Source organism: Corvus moneduloides, chromosome 4 (genome assembly GCF_009650955.1).
Source record: "Corvus moneduloides isolate bCorMon1 chromosome 4, bCorMon1.pri, whole genome shotgun sequence".
NCBI lineage: Eukaryota > Metazoa > Chordata > Aves > Passeriformes > Corvidae > Corvus > Corvus moneduloides.
In genome coordinates this window covers 26,577,828-26,594,327 of record NC_045479.1, presented here as the reverse complement: position 1 = coordinate 26,594,327, position 16,500 = coordinate 26,577,828, and the positions used below count along the sequence as shown (strand labels likewise).

The following is a 16,500-nucleotide window of genomic DNA, read 5'->3' as shown; positions in this document are numbered from 1 at the left end:
GAGGGTGCCAAGTTACACTTCTGCTGCTCAGATTGGACACAGAAGTTAGTGGGACTGAAAAAATGAAAAAGTTGTCCCTTGCTATTCCCCTCACATATTTCAGAGTGACATCCTTCCTAATCTGTTGAGGTTTTTAGCCTGGAGACTATTTTGATTCCTGTATCCTCTATAGTGGCACTGTGAGACAGGATACTGTCTCCAATCTCCCTGTCACATCCCAATACACACTTTGCTACAATAAGGTAGCCATGGCATTTTGTTGTTCAAATGCACTTAAGAGATCCATCTGTGCAGTTTGAGCTGACCTTACTGTTGTTGTCCTCCTCCTTATTGTTTATGTGATATGCAAATATGGTCGAAATTAAATTTTCCTGATAAATGAGTTCAGTACCATCAGGCTAAAAGATGACATCCATAGGAACCCCACTAGAAGCACTTGCTGATAAGAGGATCTCCCCTGGCAGGTGCTTTCTGAGGTCTAACCATCGACATGCCTTCCAGCCATGCAGCAGAGGTGGTGTTGGCTATTTGCCTCTAACCCTGCCACCCGCAAAAAGGTTTCTGCATCACAGCCCACGGACTCTTACATGCCATGTTCCTGTTCATTCCATAGCAACGCGAAAATAGCTCCCACTCAGTCTCTTTGCCTCTATGGCCACAGCAAGGTTCCTTTCAGTCATTTCTGTTCGCTGGGGTGTTGGCAACGCCAAGCCAGGGAGCCACTGCAGGGCTCTCAGTGCTGCAAGTTAGGTGAGCACGTAGACGGTGTCAGCCTGTCACTACACCGGCTCTCACTGACTTAGGGGTACACTGATGCAAGCTTTGCACTGTTGCAAAACAAATACTACCGAGTTTCAGCCTCACCAGCCCTCAGGTGTGACACAGCTGTCACTGTGCCTCAGCACAAGTGTCACTACCTTGCTAAGCAACCATCACAACGTGGTAATGGCCGGTCAATATACCACAGGAAGGTCACAAGGCTGAGTCTTGAATCTTCAGCAGCAAACTCCAGGACTACTTCTGTTGAGCTCTCCATGATCAGGTAGTCCAGGAGACAGAGATTCTCTCCAGCAACCAGTATAGGAAAGGAAAAGGAAAAGGAAAAGGAAAAGGAAAAGGAAAAGGAAAAGGAAAAGGAAAAGGAAAAGGAAAAGGAAAAGAAAAGAAAAGAAAAGAAAAGAAAAGAAAAGAAAAGAAAAGAAAAGAAAAGAAAAGAAAAGAAAAGAAAAGAAAAGAAAAAAAAAAAAAGAAAAAAAGAAAAGAAAAAGCCTCAGCCTGCTTTGCAAGCACAAATACAATTTGCAGCTATGAGCTTAGTTTCCCAGCCATCAGAATGTATTTTTCTCTGTATCTGTCCCTTTTCTCCCCAAGGCAAATACTTCACTATCCATATCATGGACAAAGTTTTAGGGGCTATGTCCAGCCCTCTTGGAAAATAACACACTTAGCACACTGGAAGCTTACTGTCCTTTTTGTCAGTGCAAAGACTTCCCCCTGAAGTCTTGCACCTGACTGGTAACCTCCACTGGGGAACTTAGAGGGACAACTTTGCCTTCAGCAGAGAGCAAGGTGGCATTAAGTGCTGAGCACCAGATAAAGCCAAGAAAGCAGGAGTCTCATTGTGCTAACCCTTATCTCCAGAAACACCTTTGACATTCAGAATGTTTGTTCGAGGTGATTACCTGGGTGGAGAGGTTATTGTTGCATAAATTATTTACTTTTAAAACCACAGTTATTTGCCTCCACCCCTCTCACCACTGCCCTGTGTACCCCAGTACTAACACTCTTTAGCATTTGGGAGCACTGGGAGGAACTGTAAAGAGCTCTAGGAGGATAGATGCACCAGGATGCACCTGGCAAGAGACAGATGTCCACTGGGACCAGTCATCAGCACAAAAGAGCAAAAAATGTCACCTACCTTTGCTGTAAGGGCTACTGGGCAGAGTAGCCCCAGGGGAGCAGGGGGCACAAGTGAAGGGAAGTAAGACCAAGCCTGGTAGAAAGGCATCAATTCCTTTGCCTTTGCTTTTCCCTGCCTCTGCCACATCAGTGGCCAGGGTGAGTTTCAGTTAAACAACAGCACTTGAGGACATGGTTTAGTGGTGCACATGGTGGTGGTGGTACTGGCTGGACAGATGGACTTGATGATCTTAAAGGTCTTTTCCAACTTTAATGATTCTGTGAAATAAACAAAGTCTTGAAGGCCTCATGCACAACAGGGATGTGCTCCTGCCCATCCCTGCAGGTGAGAAGTATATCTGGCTCTCTTCTTCTCATGCTCTGTGCATCTGAAACTCTCAGGACCATTCCTTAACAGCCTCCTGAAGGGACCAATCCTTAGAATTGAATGGAAGGGCAATGGTTTGGATATACCGGTGACACAACTGCACTGGTAAGAAACGCCTTAGAGCGTAGAGGAGACATGGAAAATCAGCACTGGATTACTGGGTAGAAGGAGCCTGTGTTCCCTGAGGTCACTGGCAACACTCACATCGGTTTTTTGTGGTGCAGGGTCATACCCATAGTCTTCATCCCAGACAAAGCAAGGTCATTTCCTGGTCTGCAGTATGTCCTGCTGTGTCCACTCCAATGCTGGAGAGCAGAACTGATAGACTTCTGTTACTGGGTTTCCCTTGGGAAGCTATTCCACACACCAACAAAAGTCAGTCCTGATATTCAGCTAAAAATTTCCTTTCTTTCCATTACACCAGATACTTTCTTTTGGATCTTCTCCCTCAACCAGCATATTCCACTTGCCTCTGTCCTTCCAAGACAAAGTTTCACCACCATGTATGCAAGCCCAGTTTTTCAGCAGAACTGCCTGTCCCAGCCCTGCCCTACCTTGGTTCACCACCCTGTCAAAAGGAAGCACAGCATGTGCAATGCTGGGAGCAAGACTCAGATTTTCAGAATTATGAAGGAACCACAGTTCCAGAGCAGTCTGTGGGAGCTGCAGCTGTGACCACATCCAGCTGCCACAGCAGGCAGAGAGGCTACAATCCTGGTGGGACAGGACTGGTTACCTCCAGAGGTAGATCTTGCTGCTCCTGATGACAGCATTGTGACCACCAGAAACAGAATAACCAAGGTGTGAAGGTCAGTGTCACATGTCTAGAAATACTCCCCAAAGTATCAAAACTGCAGAGAATTACGAAAAGGAAATGGTTTTCTTTCAGGCCAATCATTGCACTCCAAAACATGGTCACAGATCTCTGTGATAGCCATGCTAGTGATGACTACTGCCTTTCAACATCACGTGGACTTCCAAGGGCAGTGGTGACTGATTATATTTTTAACCAGCACCTGGCACACTGGGGCCTGGCTTCTCAGCATTGCCATAGAGCAGATAATGGTAATAATCATTAGTAATAATATGGTTGGGTTTGTTTCCTCAGACTGTTAGAATAAGTTGTCAGTAAGAGTAATGAGCATTGTGCTTGCCTTTTATACCAGTGCAAATTTAATTCCAGTGCTACGAAGGTATTCATTTGGAGATATGAGGCCACAGAGACGCTAGCTCTAGGCACAAGCAGCCATATTCCCCAAAATACATGTCTGTTCCAGATGTTCTGGTGACTGCGTCACTAAAAGAACAATTCAAGCTTGAGAAAAGAAAAAAAATAGTCACTTATTCTCCAGAGCTATTAACCCCTTGTTGCCTAAGCAGATTTACCAGGGAAACAGTCACAATATGTGAGTCAAACTGAGGTAGCATGTAAGCTGAATATGGCCCATGTATGTGCAGACCATTAAATTACGTTACATTCGTGGGGCAGCCTGGAAAGTTAAATTGAGTCAGACAAGTGCCTATAAAATGTGTCATGGTTTAAGTCACTCTTGTTCAGCAGTTTATTGCTATCCTCTGAGCTATGACACACGAGCTGAACAGTGCCTGTAGTGGTATGACGTGAAACAGAACAGCACAAATCACACCCTGCAATAGTTAACTTATCAAAAGGTGAATGAATGCCTTTAGTCTCTCTGGGATTGAGGACTAGAAAATTGAGACAGATCTATCATAATATATTCTTCCAGCTCTTGGATGCATGTACATACACAATACATCTATTCTTTTCAGAATAAGGCTCACTTACTTTAAGAGTAAAAATTCAACAACCAGCCGCAAATGGTTCCCAAATTGTTCTAACATAGAAGAATACAGCCTCTCTAGTTCAGATTTGTAATGCAAGGAGGAACATCAAGGCAGATGTTTCCAGGCAAGGAGGCAAACAGCACCTTGGTGTGAGGCCAGAAGTTAAGGCAGTTGGACTCATTCAGGCCCCAGAGATCCCATGCAGGGTGAAACACCTGAGGCTATTGTGCAGCTAAGCCAGTGAACTCCCACAGGAAAGGCACAGGGAGCTGCTGGCCATTGTCAGGACATAAAAGCAGACAGAATCCCATTGGGGAACAAACAGGGCACCCCCCTCACTTTTTTTTTTTTATTACTCTAGGGGAAAGACACACCTGTTTCCTCTGTGCCAGGCCTTAAATTCCAGACCACCAGTTAAATGATCTTTGTCCTATTAGTCATGACAGGGGCATTTATGACAATGATGAGTGTGGTTGTAAGCACCCCATGATGTAGTCATAGAAGAAAGCCTATACAGGCCAAGTAAACCCAGCGATAACAAATAAGTCGCTGTTCTGAGGTATTTAAAATTGAATTACAAATTACCCACCTTCCTGGCAAGCAGGGGTCAGATTACAGCAATTTACTCTAAGGGGGCAAGGGGGATTCAAGAAACATGAAGTTTTATTGTTCAGTGGTGGAAGTCACCAGAAGCCTGGGTGAACTGTTCTACAGGCAAGATGCAGCCCACAGGCCACGGGCTGGACCCTTTGGACAAAGTCAGTTGTGGATGTTGGAACCTATGCAATGTTTCAGACAACTCATTTTAACTGTTGCTGGGTACGTTTAACACCTCAGAAGAATAAAGCTCCCTTTTTTAATTGCTTCCGAAATGTGTATTGGGAGACCTCAAAACAAGGAAACCCCTAAATCCAGATAAAAATTTCCTTGTGGCGAAGAAAGCCTCGAAGTCTCGCACTTGAAAGAGGATGTGAGGGTCACTGGTTTCTTCATAGACTCCCCTCACAAAGCCTCTTTCTGCCATGTCTGCAACAGAGTATTTAGACAGAAGGTTACATGGATTGGATTTCAAAGCAAGGAATGTCAGAAGAGATCTTCCAGCTGTGAATGGCCTCCAGATGTGGGTTTTTCTTCTCTAGTCCTGGGGGAGGGGATGAAAATGCCTTTCATTAGTCTCATAAAATTAAATGGAAAAACATTGTCTACCGAGGAGGCTGGGCAACAGAGAAGGTGGAGTCAGAAACTGGGCAGAACAGAACAGGAAAAAAAAGCAGGACCACAGCTGAAATGGTTCAGGACGTGTATCATCTCAAAAGCTGTAGTCTCTGAGGAGGGACTGGTCATTAAACAATATGGCAGGCATCAACAATCGAGGCCTTTGAAATGGAAAAGGCCAAATAAACCGAAACATAGCTTTGTTTGCAGAGAGAATATTCTCTCCTTCCCCAGAGCTGTGACAGGATCTTACACTGTGAAACACCTCCAGGGAGGCTGCGTCTAAAATGGCTTCTGAGTGAAACTGTGCTAAGCCACAGCCAGCATGCTTCTCTTACCAGCACCCCACAGTCCTGGACTTGTAGCTAGTTATCTTTGCCTCTGCAAAGATTGTCTATGGACAGCTTATACCTTCTCTCAGCTTATTCATGCAAAATTATTCTCCCTAATTGAAATTTGTGTCCAAGCAATGAATCTGTGCAAGCTGCAAAGACCAGCATCTCTGGGGACAAATTTTACTCTCAGTTATTTCTGCAAGTGTTCTAGTCACAGCTGCAAATACATAGAATCCAAATTTCATTGCTGATAAAAAATTTGGTGTTTCCTGCTTGGACAGGTGTAACTGTTTGGATCAGACAGCCAGAGCACATCTGCTGCAAGGGAAGACTATGTCTTCTATCTCCTAAATGTCTAAGGAAATCCACAGCCCTGGCAAAGCTAATAGGGAAAACCATGTTTTCCTCATTTTAAGAACATTACCACAATCTTTGCTTACTTTCATTCAAAAGTGCCTATTTCTGGATTATGGTATGTCCTAGTGCACCAGTGCAAAGAACATTAGGAATGTCCTTAAGAGATGTCAGCTCTCCATCTGGAAGTTTGCTCTCTTTTCCACCTCATCAGTTCACTTTCCACTTCCCCTGCAATACATCACCAGTGGTCAGATAATAATTTGGGAAATTACTGTAGAACAAAGACCCCAAAAAGCAGTTTTACTAAAAATGTAAGATGACCTGTGCTAGCCCAGACTGAAGAAGTAGTATCTCTTCTCTTGCAGTCGCCTCACTTAGGAAAGAAGTATAAGAAATAGAGGAAATACAGACTGTATCCCTGTCCACCTTCTCACCTCCCATCATCCTGCTGTTTAGGACACTTCTGATGTAGAGGTAACATCTGTGCTGCTGCATTTGACAGTCTCCAAATGAAATATGCTGCATAGATGTGCCCAACCCCTTCATGGATTGTCTCCCACCAACAGTCTGTGGCAGAGTTCCATTACTCCTTGATGCCTACGTGGAAAAGTCCATAGCTTGTTTATTTTAAACCTGTTGCCTAACCAGTTTATCGGGTGCCATTAGTTTTTGTGATATGGAACTGCATGAATGTTAGTTCTTTGTTGACATTCTCCATACCATTTGTGATTCCCTTTCAGGCATCTCTTCTTCAAGATTAGCAATCTGTGTTTACCCAGAAACTATCTCCTACTTCTGATCATTGTTGATGTCCTCTCTTCTCTTCGTAGTGTTTCTTTATGCTCTTCAGTGCAGTAACCAGAAGCACTCACAACTTTCAGACTTTCAGCAGACCACGAAGTACACAGAAGCATAATCATGTTCTTTGTTTCTTCTGTACTCATTCCTAACATTTCTTTTTGGCTTTTTGACCTCAACAGAGCCTTGAGAGACTGTTTTCAGCAGCCTATCTGAAATGGATCCAAGAATTTCTTTCTCTGCTGGTAGAAGCTGACTTAGAGACATTCAATATATCTGTAAAGCCAGACTATTTTCTTCCTAGTGGAATTCCCTTGCATTTGCCACCACTGAATTTCATCTGCCAGGGAGAGCCCAGCCACTCAGTGCCACGAGATTTTCTGCAATCCTTTGCAGTCAGCTTTATATTGCCTTTCTGGAATAACTGTGGGACTCAAGTAAACTTGCTGTTCATGTTCCTGTCCAGACCATAACAAGTGTGTTGAATAGCACTAGTGCTACCACAGAGCCCTGTGAGGTCCTTCTGATGAGCTCTTTGTCGAGACTGACCATTTGAAGTGCTCAGGTTGACACTTGTTTTCTTACTTATGATCCCATTTACAGAGCTCTCCACAGCCAGGGCTTGCCTCTGAGACTGGTCCAGTGCACAGGAGTGCCTGGCACCAGCCCTTACAGATGCAGTGTGCTCAGCCAACAGGTATGTGAGGCCACTCTTTGTGATAACTAGACCTAGTTGCTTTAACGACCTGGGCCTTAAATCAAGCAAATCCAGGGATGCAAGAAACTGAACACAGATGCCTGCTGGTTTCTGTGCTATTGAGTTTCAGAGGATCTGAGGGGTGCATGGGAAAACCAGAGCTGCTGCACAGGGAATGTTGGGGCTATTCATACCAGTGGAGGATGGGGTGCAGATCTGCACCATTCCACTGCAACTCCTCGCCTCCATCTATCAAGAGTAGGATGGCTTAGAAACAGATCAGTGGGCCAAGTATGGGCACAACACACCCTCCACTCTCCTCTGCCAAGCCACAGGCTCAGCCAGGGTATCATCCTGATATCCTCTTCTGACATAGCCCAGCTCCTCTACATATAGCCCCTCAGAATCCCTCAGTCAGGATTCTGAACTGCAAAATATGCCTTCTGCTCCTGACTTTACAGCTGCCAACAACCTCATGGTCAGGTGCCACAGTGTCTCCAAGGTGAGAGGGGCCACCTTGGGGGAAAGCAAATAGGAAAGTATCCCAGGCATGAAAATGCCTCTGTGGTTCTCAAGACAGGAATTTCTCTCACACCCATCCCCTCCCTCTATTCCTCCACACTGCCTGGTGCAGTTGCTGAACCAGTGGCAGCAATAGCGGGCAAGTTTAGTCACTCCAGCACCTGGGTATCAATTACACCTGAAGGTGGAAAACAAGCAAGCAAAAACAAGGTGTCAGCTTTGCCAGAGGATTCTCCTCGACTCACAGTTTGGGCCTGGTGCCAGTTCTCACCCTGCTGTACTTCAGCATCCCAGCTCTTCCCATGACAGATGTTTATTCAGGCAGAGGCATTTCACTTCACGTGTCTTCGGCCTTCGTGGAAGGCAGAGAGTTTCCAGAGCTGCTTTTCTGAGCAGCATTGAGCAACCTAACACCACTGACAGCCAGGACAGGCAGAAAACAGAAGCTTCTTTGTGTCTGGGTCAAGCCCTCCCATTACTTGTTTCTGCCGGCTGACATTTCCCTAGACGGCAAAAGGATTTTTAAATTACAGTGACAAGCTGGCCTTTCTTGTATTAAGAACTGAGCTTGCATGGAACCCAGCAAGTCACAGGCTGAGCAACAGCCTGCCTTCAGAGACTGCTCTCCTGGGAAGAGAAACCTCCACAGATCTCTCTGACTCAGAGCCTCTCAGCTTGGCAACTCTCCAGGCATTTTGGGAGGGATACAGTGCATACCCAGTGACCCACACTGGTGAGCAGCATCAGCTGCTGCTGGGACAGAGTGCAATGGAGAACCATCAGTGGCCACTTGTATGAGTATTGGGAGGGATCAGTTTCCAGCAAAGAGAAAGGCTGGAATTCATGTCTCCAACGCAGCCACATATCCTGCTCCCCCAAAAGGGGACAGCAGAGACAACAATAAAACCCCTCTGAGAGACAAAGATGCACATCAGGTACCACAGACTTTGCAGTTTCCATTTGTCATTGCTGTTTCCATCCTGCTTTCACTCGGCAATCACTTATTTTGGTGGCTGTGACATGCAGAGATCTCTACTAACTTACAGAGCTTCACCCTGCCCACCCTTTGCCCCATGGCATGGATATCACCTCTGCATGGAGCCATGAAGGTGACAGCACTGGACTGGAACAAGCGGATAGGAGGCAGCACAAGGAACCTCCGTACGCTGTGCAGCCCATAAGCGCTCATTGCCTGATCAGAGCTGGTCTGCCCTGCCACACTACTGCTCCTCATGTATGAGGATTCACAATGAGTCCATCCTTGCTGTAACACTTGGAGAGTTCAAAGGACATCAGCACCTCCCTTCCCCTCCACCCTGACCACTTCTCTTATAGACAAAAGGATTCCGCAGCCAGCCACATGGAGTGATCTGGTGGGAATGGCTGTACTGCAAGTGGTCTGTGAGTCAGAAGGGCGTCTTTCCCCAGCATCATAGAAAACACTGTCACTTTAAGGAGCATAACCAGCTATAAGAAATGTAACACAAGTACCACATGGAAGTTCCTAACGTGTCTCGCTGCCTCTTTAGCAACAATAACAGAAACAGGACACTGGAGTGACCCATCAGCTGTCTGCACACTGCCCACCTCAACACACTCACAGCAGCACTGTGAAGAGGATCAGACCCTGCACTCAGAAAACTTGTGTCCTGTTCTTCTGGAAGCGATGAAGATGATGGTGTCCCTTGTACCTCTGTGCTTCACTTGACCCAAAAAGCTCATCATTCATACCAAACCTGGGCACCACAAAGCTATTGTTGCAGGTTTTTCAGCCTGGGCCTCATTTAGCTCAGTTTGACCCTCTAGTCCAATTTTGATGATTATTATAAAGTAGACCCATTCTCTTGCATATCACAGGAGATGTAACATATTTGCTCAGCAAGGCAGTACCTACAGCTTTAGAGCAACTCTTAAGCTTCAGTCCAAGGTTCAAAATCTCCATTTTTTCAGTTCACCTCCAAAAGTCTTTATTCTCTGCCTGTGAGGACTCTTCACCTGTATCATGTCCTTTGCTTCAATTCACTAATTCTCACTTTTTGTCATATATTTCACAGGGACGGAGGTGTTCAGACACGCTTATCAAATCCAAGCAATCTTTTTGTGACATTGAGATGTTTTGCTGAATTTTGTTCACACTCACAAAGCATTATCTTTGATAAGCACACTTGAAATCCAAAATCCCAGGCTTTTAATCCTTTGTGCTATTTAATCACCCTCAGAGCCTGGCAATGTGGTGAGTACTCCCCTTCTCCTTCCTCTTGCTAGCTCATTTCCTCCCCCATACTCCCAGTATGGAGCTGCACAGGGACATTATGCCTCTGACTCTGGTATGAAAGTATCACAGACCATCCAGGCAACTCCTTAGTCCCACAGCACTGTTTGTGACTACACTAGAGAGATCCCTTGTCATAGGATTTAAGTGAAATCCTCTCAGAAATGAAAACCACTGCCATTACCACTGATAGGGCATATCTAGGGGTGAAATACGGCTCTGAGATGTGTGGATGTGGGAGGGACATCAGCATCAGAAGAGCTCTAAATGGCATGATCTGTGTTCTTCTGTGCTATCACGTTGCAACCTCTTCTCCAGTTCTCTGCTGTCCCTGTTAAGTTGCTTCCAGCTTTATTTCACTTGCAAGTTCCAAAGGCTCACACCCTATGAATAGCTAACTTTGAATTTATTTTCCCCCAGATAATAGGTTTGCATTTTTCCAGTTTGAATCTTGTGCTATTATTTCCTGCCCATATCCTGCCTCAAGCACGAGGGAGCCACACAAGCGGTGACTGTACATTACAAAAGCAGAAGGAATGGAGTCATGACGATTTTTGTGTTTGTGAATGCATAAGGCACAGACGAGGAGCGGGTATGGATGAGGGGAAGAAAAGTAGAATTTATGTTTCTTCTCAAAAGTCCAATCAAGAGTTGGCAAGAAGCAAGGGGGGCAGGGAGCAAGGAAGGAAATGTTAAATGTTCAATCTTTGTGCTGTGGTGAGAGGTTTTCTCCCCCACAAATTCTCTCTTTACCACCAGTTTCTTGACATGGTGGCACCGCTTCAATCCCTGATTCAGTAATCAGAAAACCTGCCATGAAGTTGATTCAAGCTGTTCTGGTTCTGTCCTACTGCAAATGAACTTAGAAGCTGGCCTGTAGTGTGACACAAGTAGATGTTTCCTCTCAGAAAGGAACCATTGCTCTGCAGTCACAGGAATCATTTCCTTCTCTGTCAGGGAATGAAAAAGCAAACCTAGATATTGTCCCCTCCCTCTTCCACGCAAAAGCAACAGAAAGGAGAGGACTTCCCAGCCTCCTGCCAGCTCTGTTTACTTTGGTCAGGAACTTGGAGCTCAGAGGCATTATCCTTATTGGCTGCATCATCCATGGCGTTCAGCCCTCTCTGTCCTGCCCTGACCTTGCCAATGTCTAGCTGTCTTTCCATCCCAGAGACTCTTTCCTTTTTTTCATCTCCTTCTTCTCGCTATGCATTGAGCTTGGTGCTTTTCCCCCTCCCATCAACCCTTCTCCTCAATGGGAGAACAGTATAGGTAACCACTAGGAAGCCTTCCCTGGGCTTTTCTTTCCATTTAGTTGCAAAAGTGATCTGCCTGCTTGGTTTGTTAATTTGCCAGGTCCTTTTCAGTCTCTGCCATCTATGTTCCCAGGCTAGCATAGGCTTCCTGCATATCTGTAGAGCCTGTGACACTAAAACATTACTTAAATAAATGCATCCTGAGATTCAAAAAAGCAAAATATTGCAGAGAGTGAGAAGCAAGTACAGAAATCTTTATGTGCCTTCCAAACCTTACTTCTGCCTGCAAAAGGAGATCCTACAACTTTCTCAGAACACCAGCATCTGCTCTAAGGAGAAAGTCCAGCAAACCTTGAGTAGAACTAACACGTGCAAATGGCACATGGGAGCAGCAGATAAATAGAAATATGTCCCATTATCAAACCTCAACCACAGTGCAAATGACACTGCCCTTGCCTTGGCCTCTTAACCAAGGTCCATTTCTATGGACAATCAACACAATTGCAGTCCAGGATGCAGGACAGTCAAGCAGACAACTCACTTTGTTGTCACTGAATGAAAGAAGAACAGTAAGGCACTGTCAACTTATGCCACTTCGTCGTGCTTGTAGGATTTTTTTCCTCTACTAACATGGTAAAACCTTGAAGCAAGTGGTACTGTGCACTGCACAGTACAACAGTCACAGAAGACAGAGTTAGAAATGAACCAGGAGCAGGAGAGAGCAATAAAGAAAACCTCTTTGGTTGCCAGAATGCATGAGAAAGGCCTTCATGTGCAGGTGGAGAATACCACCAACCACCAACCCTTTGATGTGGAGTGGGAGAGGTTCTTGTGGGAAGTGACAGCTCAGATGGGTCTGCCAGAGCAGAGGTACCATTTGCACATTATAAGCAAATACCTTCAGCTGGGCTGTTTCCAATGGAAAAATGGAAGAGACTAAGACGGAGGTTAAAGAGATGGGGACTGCAGCTCCCCTGCTCTTATAAAAGCAGGGGAAGACCACCACATATCAGACAGCTCTCATCTCACCACACCTTCTTTTACATCAAAGCACAGAAAAAAAGTTAATTTTTCCAGGTTTGGGTCTCTGTTCCTAGCACCAGCCAGCTCATGCTGCTTCCTCCATGTGTTCAGAACCTCAGCCTGAGGATCCTGTTCATCCCATCCAACAGCACCCAGGAAGGCAAGGCACCTTTGGGCTATCCATCCCCCTGAGAACTAGTTCAAACCCCTCCACCAGTTACAAATGGATTGCCATGAACCCAATCCCACAGAATCTTCTGCAGCAACCACAGTGTGATTGTCAGACAGTCTGAGATGCAAGTCCACCCACTGCCCAGCAGAATCATACCTCCCTTTCTGACATAAGAGCAAAGTTATGGTCCTTTCCACATGGAAAAAAAACTAAATCCCAATCACTATGCAACTATAGTAGGAACAACCTCCTTATCTCATGTCCATATTAAGTTTTTTATTCATGTTAAGAAACAAGGGAACTTTTGGGTCTTCCCAGATGTGATAAGTGAGGTGTGCAGAATGTATTCTGTCATAGATCCCACTCATACTGCTACAGTCCTAGAGGGAACTATTCCAATTTTTACCTGTTAAAGCTTTGTGACAAAACATGCCTACACAAATGCTGTAAAACCAGGGCATTTTCTATTCAATACCTATCATGCACTTTCAAAAGATCAGTCAGTCTGGCAACTCTGAATGATTTTGGAAAAACTAGATGTAGATGTTTCTGTAGGTTTTGTTCATCATACAGTTTACCAGAGTACTTAGAACAGAGATCATCCCTGACAGAAAAAAAACCAAAACAAAACAAAAAACAACAAACCAAAAAAAAACAACCTAACCCAAAAACTAAACTGTGCACAGGAAGAGTTACATCTGCTCAGTGTTGACTGTAATCCACCCTTTTCTTGTACCATTGAGCTTGCAAAGCCAGCTGCCCTAAGTACTGGACATACAGCAGTCCTCGGAGGGACAGGAACATGACAAGACACACTAGAGAAATGACCAAAACCACAGAGGTGGGACTTCCAATATCCGCTTCCTCAAAACTGAGTGAAGCTATAAATAAGGGAACCACCGCCCTTTCCTCTCCAGTGGATGACTGCTCACATTTTAAGTCAGGCGTGACAAAACGCAGTTTAACACATAGCTGTGAGGTTTATCCTGTCTCTGCAAATTATTGTATCACAGGGACAACCCCACAATATACACACAAACACATCAGTTGCACCACTGCAGAGCAGTATGAAACTTGCTGGTTTCTATTTCTTTAAACCCACACACCAGCTGAGGCTCCACCCCGCCTTCTCCATGTCATGACAAGTGTAGAAGTAGTGAACATCACGGACTGTATCACTTCCATTTGTCCTGCAACCAGCCAGCAAGACGATGCACAGAATAAATAGCACATACAAGAGAGAGGAACTCTTTAGGTAGAAAGACATGCTATTTAGACTGAGGGGGGCTTAATATGCAATATGTGTTTGCAGCTAGTTAGCCAGAAAAGCACATCCAAATAGCATATAGTTAAACTCCTGTTGAAAGCATCCCAGAGAGCATGGGAACTCAGCTACAGAACTTTCCCAAGCATAAATTCTCGCATCTGCAAAGAGTGCAGAGAGACCATGTATGGCCTATTTCTTCTGGCACCACCGGTCTCTAAAAACAATCTGTTCTAGATGCTTCCAGCCAAGCCTGACCATGCCTCCCTCACTCCTAACTCCACACCCCATTTCCCATTCATATCGTCCATTCCTCCTTTGATCTGGGCTTGTAAAGGCTTAATGCTTTTCTTATCTAATGTCACTGCGGACACCTTTAATGCCAAAGGCTACTGTTCACTGACAGTAGTAATGCCTAAAAATGTGGGACATGGCAAAACAAGCAGAGTTACAGCAGCTGCAAGCTGCTCGTTTGGGAAGAACTTCAGCAAAGGCACGACACACATGGGAAATCTTCACCCTCTCATTGCCCGTGGAAATGCTAATCCAGATTCTCACAGCTTAATTTCTCATGGCTTTGACCTGAGCACCTCCAATTAACAGACTGCAGGCATTCAGAAAAGCCTGTGAAATGAGTGATGCTTACGTCAAGGGACACCATGAAGTATGGCATGGGGATCTTGGGCAATTCAACCTTAGTGTGTCAAACCTGCAGAATGCTTAAGACTTTTGATCTCATGCTGACACTTTTCATGTCGTGGGCTTTCTATTGCAAACTGCCTTGTGGAAACCACACAGCATAAAGGGAGAAATTGCTGCAGGCATACAGAAAGACCAGTCTCTTCTCTGGATGAGTGGATAGAGCTGGTTGTCCATCACACACACATAAAGACTTACTGGGCTAACCCTTCATCCACAGGAACAGCTACAGAAAACATGATAAATCTTATCAACTTGAAACTTTCTCCTTCCTTAAGCTATTGGTAGGATATTCTCTCACTTCTACCCTTTCTCTGTATCCAGATGAAAGGTGGAAGTATCTCAATGAGATACCAATCTGCTCAGTGGAAGCTGAACTCTCCCCTAACCTCATTGTACCTTGGCATGATGGGGATACCCTCTCTTCCTTAAACCATCCTCTTGTCGACGTGCAGCATTGCAGCATTGCTCCCAAACAGGAGCATCTATCCACACTCTTGTTCACTTGGCACGTGCTGTTACCCCCTCGCACACCTGGCTTGACAGGTCTAGCAACAGGGATGAAGCCAATGGTTGGCAGGGTAACAATGCTTCTCCAGGGCCACGGTCACAGCCTGTGTGGCCTGTCCGGTTACTCTTCTCTCTGCTGGCTGGGCACCAACACTTCCAGATGGAGAGTTCAGAAGCAATGCTCCTGCAGGGAAGCTGATGCTGATGCTGCAGAACACCTCTGCCTCCCTGTGAAGCCTCTGATATTGGCCTGCCACAGCCTCCCAGACTAGAGAGCAGTTTGTACAAAACTACCTTGCTCTCTCTGGACAAATAATGCTTTGTCAGCCACTGCTCACTTCATATCCAGCCTCTTAGGGGGCTCCACTGTTGTTGCCCCATATGAGTGGCTTTTTGATGCAAGTGTTTTGTCTGCTGGGTCCCAGATAAGCAGTTCTGTGATTGCAAGCAGCTGTTCCCTGGCAGTTGGGCAGTCACTTGTGAACAGGTCTGGGGCAGAGGATACTTCACCACAGCTGAACTCTGGTCCCCAGAGCTTGCTTTGAGATCCAGCGCTCTATTGTACTCTTTCGTACGGAGCTGAGCATCCCTCACTCCAATAAACTCTGCCACGGGAACAGAGCAGGAGAAACGGATGGTGCAGCTAAATGCAAATGCCAGCTTCTTCTGCAGGGTAAGCAAATAAACTTTTCCTGAATATTGTATTCATATATATCAACAAGAAGCACATTCTAATTCATAGGCATTAAACACAGTTAGGCTTATTTTATCCCTGAGGAAAAAAGACTGTCTTTATTTTCCATCAGTGGAAAAATTCCCACAGAATTGTCTTTGCCCACCATATGTGTCATCTTTGCTGCTGTTTTATCCATAGCTCTTTTTTTAAGCAGGTTGCTATAGTCTAAAATTAGACCAGACACATATCAATAACACCAGACAGAAGGAATAATCTGAAAAACAGCAAGATCTTTTAATCTGTGTAGATATCAAAGAGAACCAGCTTCGTTTTTCAAATAAAGGCAATCCAATGCCATCCTCAGTAAAGTGGGAAAGGCCTTTGCCAGGTATTTTGTCAGTATCTGCTTATCTCTTGCTGGGCCTCTGCAAAGGCAGGGTTGATTCCTTGCAGTAGCAGACCACCAACTCTATTGCAATATGGATCACATTTTAACATGGGTGCTTTCTGAAAAACTTCTTCCCCTTTCACTCACATTTCAAGCACATCCCTATTCAATCTTGCCTGTAGCATCTAGGAGACAACTCCACCAGCCAATTCTCAGCAAATGT

At 45.2% G+C, this 16,500-nt stretch overlaps 1 protein-coding gene across 1 annotated transcript in view; it reads right to left on the bottom strand.

Annotated features, from left to right (window-relative positions):
* GSG1 (germ cell associated 1) overlaps nucleotides 1-16,500 on the bottom strand; it is a 92,494-nt gene that overhangs the window by 21,062 nt on the left and 54,932 nt on the right. The gene's annotated exons all lie outside the window — the stretch shown is intronic.